General features: G+C 44.3%; 1 long non-coding RNA gene across 5 annotated transcripts in view; it reads right to left on the bottom strand.

The window, feature by feature from the left end:
* Positions 1-2515: 2515 nt before the first annotated feature.
* LOC115941185 (uncharacterized) overlaps positions 2516-7400 on the bottom strand; it is a 7555-nt gene continuing 2670 nt past the window's right edge. For 2 of the 5 annotated variants that reach the window (XR_014147643.1, XR_014147642.1), the window contains 2 exons: positions 4541-4597; positions 2516-4037 (listed from right to left, as the gene is read on the bottom strand). This is a non-coding gene — a long non-coding RNA (uncharacterized LOC115941185). Of the gene's footprint in view, positions 4038-4540; positions 7319-7400 lie in introns of those variants that run through there. The other 3 variants (XR_014147644.1, XR_014147641.1, XR_014147645.1) reach the window with 3 other exon arrangements.

The raw sequence follows: 7400 nt of genomic DNA, 5'->3' as shown, positions 1-7400 counted from the left end.
GAGTCACGAATTTGCATTAGAGGAAAAAACCCACCGTATCGTTGTGAGTAGGGTCCAAAATTTAGAAGCCTAAAATAGAGGTAAAGTTTGCATTGCTGTGAGGTTAAAGAAAAATGGTTATCTTTTCAGTTGGATCTGTGCTGTCACAAAAAGCACACAAAGTAAGGATGGTGAAACTCATTGTGTACACAACAGACTGCTCATTGAAGCGAAGTTCAAAGGATCATGAGGCAGTCATTTGCAGTTGCCCCCTAAAACACTCCTTCCAAAGAGCTCTGTAGTCTGCCCCCAAATGAGAAAGTGGGAGGGTGCTTGGTAGAGGATTAATTGTCAATTGCAGTTAGATCTGAAATTTACATATCACAAACTTTTTAAAAATTTTGAACAAAAAAAGACTTTTTTGTAACTTCTTAAAAAACATTTGTATTTATTCATTTATTTAAGTAATCTCTACACCCAACATGGGGCTCAAACTCACAACCATGAGAACAAGAGTCACACACTCTTCTGAATGAGCCAGCCAGGTGCCCTGCACTGTCATAGACTTGAAATTTGCTGCTGAGTATGGCCTCTGCGATGTAAAAGGAGTAGAGAGAAATCTAATTGAACCGGTAACCATAGGTGATCATAAACAGTTGTGTGTGCCATTCTGTCGAGTATGAATTTTATCTGAGGGGTGACTGAAAGCCATAGAAGGATTTTGAACAGACCCAACTCAAGTGCCTCCTTCTGTGAAAGCATTACCTGGCTACAACACTTGGTGGGGAATTCCTTTAACCCATGTGGTTTGTATCATTTAGTCTCATCTCCCCTTAGATTTGATACCCTGTGTTATATTTTTGTTGTCTGTTATCCATACCTACAATATGCGCTCCAAATAGATTTGTTCTGTGAAGGAAAGAAGCAAAAGCAAAGGAATTGTTTGAGTTCCTGTGATTGCACAATTCAATCCATTGGAATTGAGTTCACAATGTGGATGAACCATCGAAGTCTTATACAGAGAAAAAACAAAACTTTTAAGGTGTTTGTAAGTATGAATGTGAATTATACAACCGTATTTATTCACATGAAGCCTCTACTTTTTTATTTGCTCAGTTCTACTGAACCCCAAGGTGCTTGGGACTACGGAGGACACAAAGCAAGTGTATATGCTATCAGTATAATGTTCATCATAGATGGAATTGATTTATCTAGTTAATATATTTTGTAAGATAAGTGAAAGGGCTAAGATTCATTACTAGGGCTAATTCCACTGTCGAAATCCCAATCATAGCCCTTAACCTTGCAAATCTACATATTTCATTTGAGAAAGGATGCTTAAATGCTACTGCAGAAAGACACCCCCCGCACCCCCCCCCCCACCAGTGCTTCTCAAAGTGTGGTACCCGAGCCAGCAACAGCAGCACCTGGAGGTTTGTTCAAAAGTGCATAAATGCAAATTATCAGGCCCCACCCCAGCAAGCCTACAGAATCTGAAATTCTGAGGGTGAGGCATGGCAATCTGAGTTTTTAAAAGCCCTCCAGGTGACAGGGGCGCCTGGGTGGCTCAGTCGTTAGGCGTCTGCCTTTGGCTCAGGTCATGGTCCTGGGGTCCTGGGGATCGAGCCCTGCATCGGGCTCCCTGCTCCGCGGGAGGCCTGCTTCTCCCTCTCCCACTCCCCCTGCTTGTGTTCCCTCTCTCGCTATGTCTCTGTCAAATAAATAAATAAAATCTTAAAAAAAAAAAAAAAAGCCCTCCAGGTGATTCTGATGCAGGAAGCTTAAGTTTCAGAGCTACTGCCAGTAACTCTGGCTGGCTGCCCTTTGCAAGGGAACTTACTCCCCACTCTTCAGGGATCCTTAATATCTATTGGTTTGCTTTGCCATTACCCTAATACAGATGGAACGTAAGGCCCATTAGACAAAACATGAACCAGACCTGTTCCACAGAACTGTGATGTCAGTTTTCCTTGGCTTTGCATTTGGTCATCTAAAAAAAAAAAAAAAAAAGTATTGCTTCATGAGCCACACTGGTCTCTGAACTTTTCCCTTTTCTAGTAAAAGTACAAATTCCAGCTGGAGTTCTTGACCAACAACATCTTTCTACAGAAGTTGCTGTCTTCTATGCTGTGCTGAGTTCCAGAGATAAGATAAATAATTTACCAAATGTAGGTTTCTGATTACTCACTCTATTAGCATTTAGAGCAGAGAGCTCCAGCCCCTGGGGAGTTTGATTCGTTCAGATGCAGCCCATCTGCTTTTGTTTTTTTGTGGGATGTTTTTTTGGGGGGGGGGGTTGCCTGGAAAAGCCAGGGAGCTCCCAGCATCCCACACATACTTTAGGGATGAACTGCCTAAATCTTAAGGGTTTTACTGGAAATTCTGGGGAATGCTATTTTCTTATTTTAAAAAAACACACAGCTGCTAAGAGACTCTTTCTTCCTCCCTGTCCCCTCTCTCTTTTTTTTTTATGCTGAGTAAAAACAAAACTCCACAATTCATTTTCATTTATTATACGAAATAAGATAGCTGAAAGGGTATTTTCAATCTTGTGCAATTTATTTATCCTAAATTTATGCTGCACACCACAAGAGTAATTTCAGGGAATTTTATAGAAGGGATGCAGTAGTTTCTCCTAAATCAAGTGACACTGTTGGGGTGGGGGGCAGAAAAAAGGAACAGCCTGTTACATCAAAGAGTCATCCTTCACTCACACAATTTCTAAAGTATTGTAGCAATGTCAGTAGTGATAGAAGCAATAGGTTTGTACCTGTAGTTATTCCGTGGTTCTTTTCTGGATGGTAAATACATGTCATTATTATTTTATACAGTTCTTAAGAGTAAACTGGGGTACAAAAGAAATCACAGCAAAAACAGCTGATTCTGTGGATTGTCTCTTGCAAAAGCAGACGCAAAAACTGAGATAAACCGAAGAAGCAATGTGTTAGATATGGAATCCACGCTCTTTTGGTTCCTTCAAGATAACGTGATCAGCAACTTACTTCATCCCTTTTGAAAAGAAATAACTGAACTGCCTGTCTGGATGGTATATCATAGCGGTGAGAGGATCTTATTTTGGAAATCTCTGAGAAAAAGAAATTGCATTTAGTCTCTGTATTTTGTATTTTCACGGACTGTCTTCATGCAAAATCAAGATTACACATCCCACTTCCTCCGGTGAACACCCTGTGAATGAGTAAAACAGTAACACGATGACATCTTACTACAAACCTGACTATTATTTTCCTGTCAGTGACTTAGTAAAAAGCTGATAAAAAGCTGATCTCTCCCAATACCAAGTTGCACTGAAAAACCCTTGCATGGAAATGGAAGTTGTGGGTTGCTTTGGGGAGTGCACCTAGCTGAGCAATGAGCCCAGGTACAAAAACACCGTATTAGATCGGGGATACCCCTACAAGGTAAGGTAAGGACACAAAAGGAATTCCTTGGGCTTCACAGCTCTGGGTTGGAAGCAATTAAAGAGGGAAAGGTGTAAAAATGGTACTTGCTACCTATTTTGTGTTCCTCTGGGAGATTAACCTACTTTCTTGGCTCATTTTCTTTTCTTTTCTTTTTTTTTTTTTTTAAAGATTTTATTTATTTATTTGAGAGAGAGAGCACATGAGAGGGGGGAGGGTCAGAGGGAGAAGCAGACTCCCTGCTGAGCAGGGAGCCCGATGCGGGACTCGATCCTGGGACTCCAGGATCATGACCTGAGCCGAAGGCAGTCGCTTAACCAACTGAGCCACCCAGGCGCCCTTGGCTCATTTTCTTCTTCCTACATCAGTTGGTCAAAAGCTCTGGTAGCTGGCAGCCTCAGAAGACTCCATCTGCATCAGTCAGCAGAGTTCAGGGCCTCTCCGGGACACACACAGTCATTTACCTCGGTTTCCTCTGCTTTCTCCGCACAGCTGGTAAAAAGCCTGCCCCAAGCTTCAACACATTCTCCCTCGTCCTAAGAGTGTGCCAAGCCCAGGACGGCGAGTTAATAGTTGGAGCGTGCGCTCCTTTTCTCTTTTCCTGTCTTCTGACATATCCAAGAGGCTGGAGCGGTAAATCTGAGAAAAGAGGCGTGTATAAGTACACACACACACACACACACTCACTCATGAGGGGAATTTGGACCCAGCCCCTTGCTCTCCACTCCAGCTTCCCGTCTGCTGCATTTTAGAAGGTTTCATATTGCTCCTGCAACATTTTTTTGGTTGGTTGGAGGGCTGAATGAAACACAACCTTCCCTGCAGACATCAAAGCGTGTCTCCTGCATAGCAAACTCTCCATCCAGCCTTTCGTCTCTCCGGCTACATTCCAATTTAACTGGGGCTGCCTTGCATGATAATCAGGCCTAATTACTGCTTTATCCCTTGATTGTTGTGCTGAGTTCTGGAACTGGCGAGCTTTTCTCAGTTTGGTCCTGCCTCTTCCCTCACTCTCCCTCCTATTATTTAGCACACCCATCTGAGAGTTCGCTGACTGAGCCTCATCGTTTACGAATGGTCAGAAAGGGCAAGACTGTGCCTTTGGGATCTCATCACGCTGCCCACCCAGGAAACTTGAATACCTTTCACGACTGTGGGAAGACCTTGCCACGGACAGGATATTCTGAATACCTCAGGAGCTTTAAAGAGATTTATTACCAGGTTAAAGAGTAAAACAGGCCATGAGATGATATCCTCGTTCCCCAGAGCTATTTTCCTACCTTTTCTCTTACCGCACACACACAAACACAAAATCGTTTACGGAATGTTGAAACCAGAAGGAAAGGGACGTCAACAAGGACCTCTGGAAACTTCCTGCCAGTTCTTTCACTTTGGTAAGATGCATTTTGAGGCCTTAATTTCTAGAACTGAAAAAGGCATCACAGGCAAATAATTGAAAAAATGGGGGATCAGGTAATCCCGTTTACCTCCATCTTAAACCATCCAGGTAGACGATAATTATTTTACCGTAAATTTCTTTTTAATGTACTATTGCATACATTCTCTGAGTGCCTACATGTGCCAGGCACAGTGTTGGGTGCTAGGGACTCCAAGACAATATGACACAACTCTTGTTCTCAAGGTGAACAAGCTGAGCTTTAAAAGACTCCAGGCAGGGGCACCTGGCTGGCTCAGCCTGCAGAGCACGTGACTCTCGATCTCGGGGGTCGTGAGTTTGAGTCCCTGTTGGGCAGAGAGATTACTTAAAAAAAAACATAAAGGGGGGCGCCTGGGTGGCTCAGTTGGTTAAGCGACTGCCTTCGGCTCAGGTCATGATCCTGGAGTCCCGGGATCGAGTCCCGCATCGGGCTCCCTGCTCGACAGGGAGTCTGCTTCTCCCTCTGACCCTCCTCCCTCTCATGCTCTCTGTCTCTCATTCTCTCTGTCTCAAATAAATAAATAAAATCTTTAAAAAAAAAAAAAACATAAAGGATTACAGGCAGTTAGGCGAGGGGAACTCAGAAGACTGGGAAGGTCTAGATGCAATCATTTTTCAAAAATATAATCTGAGCGAAACAAAATTGATCTTGAGTTGATCATTGTGGAAGCTGGGTTTTGAAACATGATTGCTCATTATTACTATTTTGTCTATTTCTTATGTTTGAAATATTCCATAATAAAAAGTCAAAGAAAGGAGTGTAATCCGGGAACCATAACCTGTAGAACCACCTGGCGGGAACTGGTTGAAATGCAGATTTTCGGGCCCCACCGAATCCTAGTCAGTGTCTCTTGATGGGGCTCAGGAATCTGCATTTTAAACAAGCTCCTCATGCAAATCCGATGCCTACTGAAACTGGAGTTCCTTGGCAGGGGAGACAGTCAGTGCCAACAGTGGAGGCTTAGGAAAGAAGAAAAACCATTTATCAGCGAAGAAAAACTGCCCTGGAAACCACTTAGTGAGATCAGACAATTTCAGACCTGGAAAGAGGACCGTCAAGATCCCGAGGCTAGGCCAGAGCATCTCAGATTGTAAGGTGCACAGGCATCACCTGGGGATCCTGTTCAAATGCTGTCGGTTGGGGTAGGGCCTGGAATTCTGCGTTTCTAGCTAGCGCCCAGGTAAAGCCTCGCTGCGGATCTGGGGATCACACGTGGATTAGGAAGGATTCGTATTTTACAGAGAAGGAAACCGAGGCTCCGAGAGAATAGTACTTGCTCAGAGTTGCAAGCATCCCAGTGCATCCCTTTGTGCTGCTGTTGGCTAAGGAGGCTGAGCCCATGAAGGAGCCTCTTACCAGCTGGGTATGGGGAGCAGGCTACCTTCCATGGGGGTTGCAAACGTGGGCCAGTCCTGGAGCTGAGCTGCAGTACACATTTCTCCTCAGCACCACAGGGGTGCTGTCCTGCCACAGTCTGTTATTTCTTATCATCATGACTGTATCTCCCAGGTCTGGGCTCTTGAATTCTTCTTGGAATTCCATGAGACTTCTTGGGTAATCATTAGATCTACTGAATTCATGACCCAGCGCACTGACATGTGCCAGGATTTTAGCATATTTTCAGTCCAGTGCTAGTGCATTGAGCATGTTAGCTCTCCTGAGTTGCAAAGACAATATGGTTTATAATCTATTAAATATACTCCGTGGTATCAGGATTGGGGAGCATTCTCTGACACAGGAAATCCTGTTTCACACAGTGACTGGTAAACTCAGAAAACTGATTATCCCAGACCTGGTACAGATTCAAGTATCTTTCCCACTCTCCCTGAAGGACGGATAAGATAGTTTATCATCCTTAATGAAAGGGGATGCTTGGGTGGGGGGTGCTTCCTAACCTTTGAGGCTGAGGTCAGAGAGGCTGTTCCTGCCCTCCATTTCCCTGTCGGTGACAGCTCAGGACAGGGCAAGGCAACTAAAGAACTGAGCTGGGGGCGTGTTTTCTAATCACTAATTTACAGGTAGTGAAGAACTATAGTAGGATATTTGGACTCAAGAAATTTCTAAACAAAAATGCTACCAGAACCTCCCTCCGCAGACACAGACACAGACACACACGCCCCCATTCTCCGCCTATCCCCTCAAATGAAGCATCTTTTCCTCTGGCCTCCAAACAATTTCTGTTGTAAGGAAATGTCTCTGGGTTAGAACAGTCTGTGATCTTTCCCGAAGACATGAGCATGTCCTCTTGAAACATCACATGTTACATTTGTATCTCTTCCCCCTGGTCCAAAGCCACATTTTCCCTGAGCCTTCTTATCTAGAAACGCTAACTCCGGGACAGATGAATGGTAGGCAGAATCTCCAGCCCTTGCGGTCCCAATCAGAGTGAAGTTTGAAAGCTTCCCTTAGGATCAGAGTCCAGGGAAAAGTTAATTTTTGGTTCTAGGCATGTGGACTTAGATTTTTGCGCGGGTGAGGAGTGAGGGCTTGGAATGAGTAAACTCTTGGGGGTGGGGGGGCTGGGGCGCCGGGATGGGGGAAGGGCCTAGGGCCTCCCTGGAGC

This window comes from Leptonychotes weddellii, chromosome 8, assembly GCF_054177405.1.
Source record: "Leptonychotes weddellii isolate Sample4059 chromosome 8, ASM5417740v2, whole genome shotgun sequence".
Classification (NCBI taxonomy): domain Eukaryota; kingdom Metazoa; phylum Chordata; class Mammalia; order Carnivora; family Phocidae; genus Leptonychotes; species Leptonychotes weddellii.
Note: the sequence above shows the minus strand (reverse complement) of the source record. Positions and strands in the feature narration are given on the sequence as shown.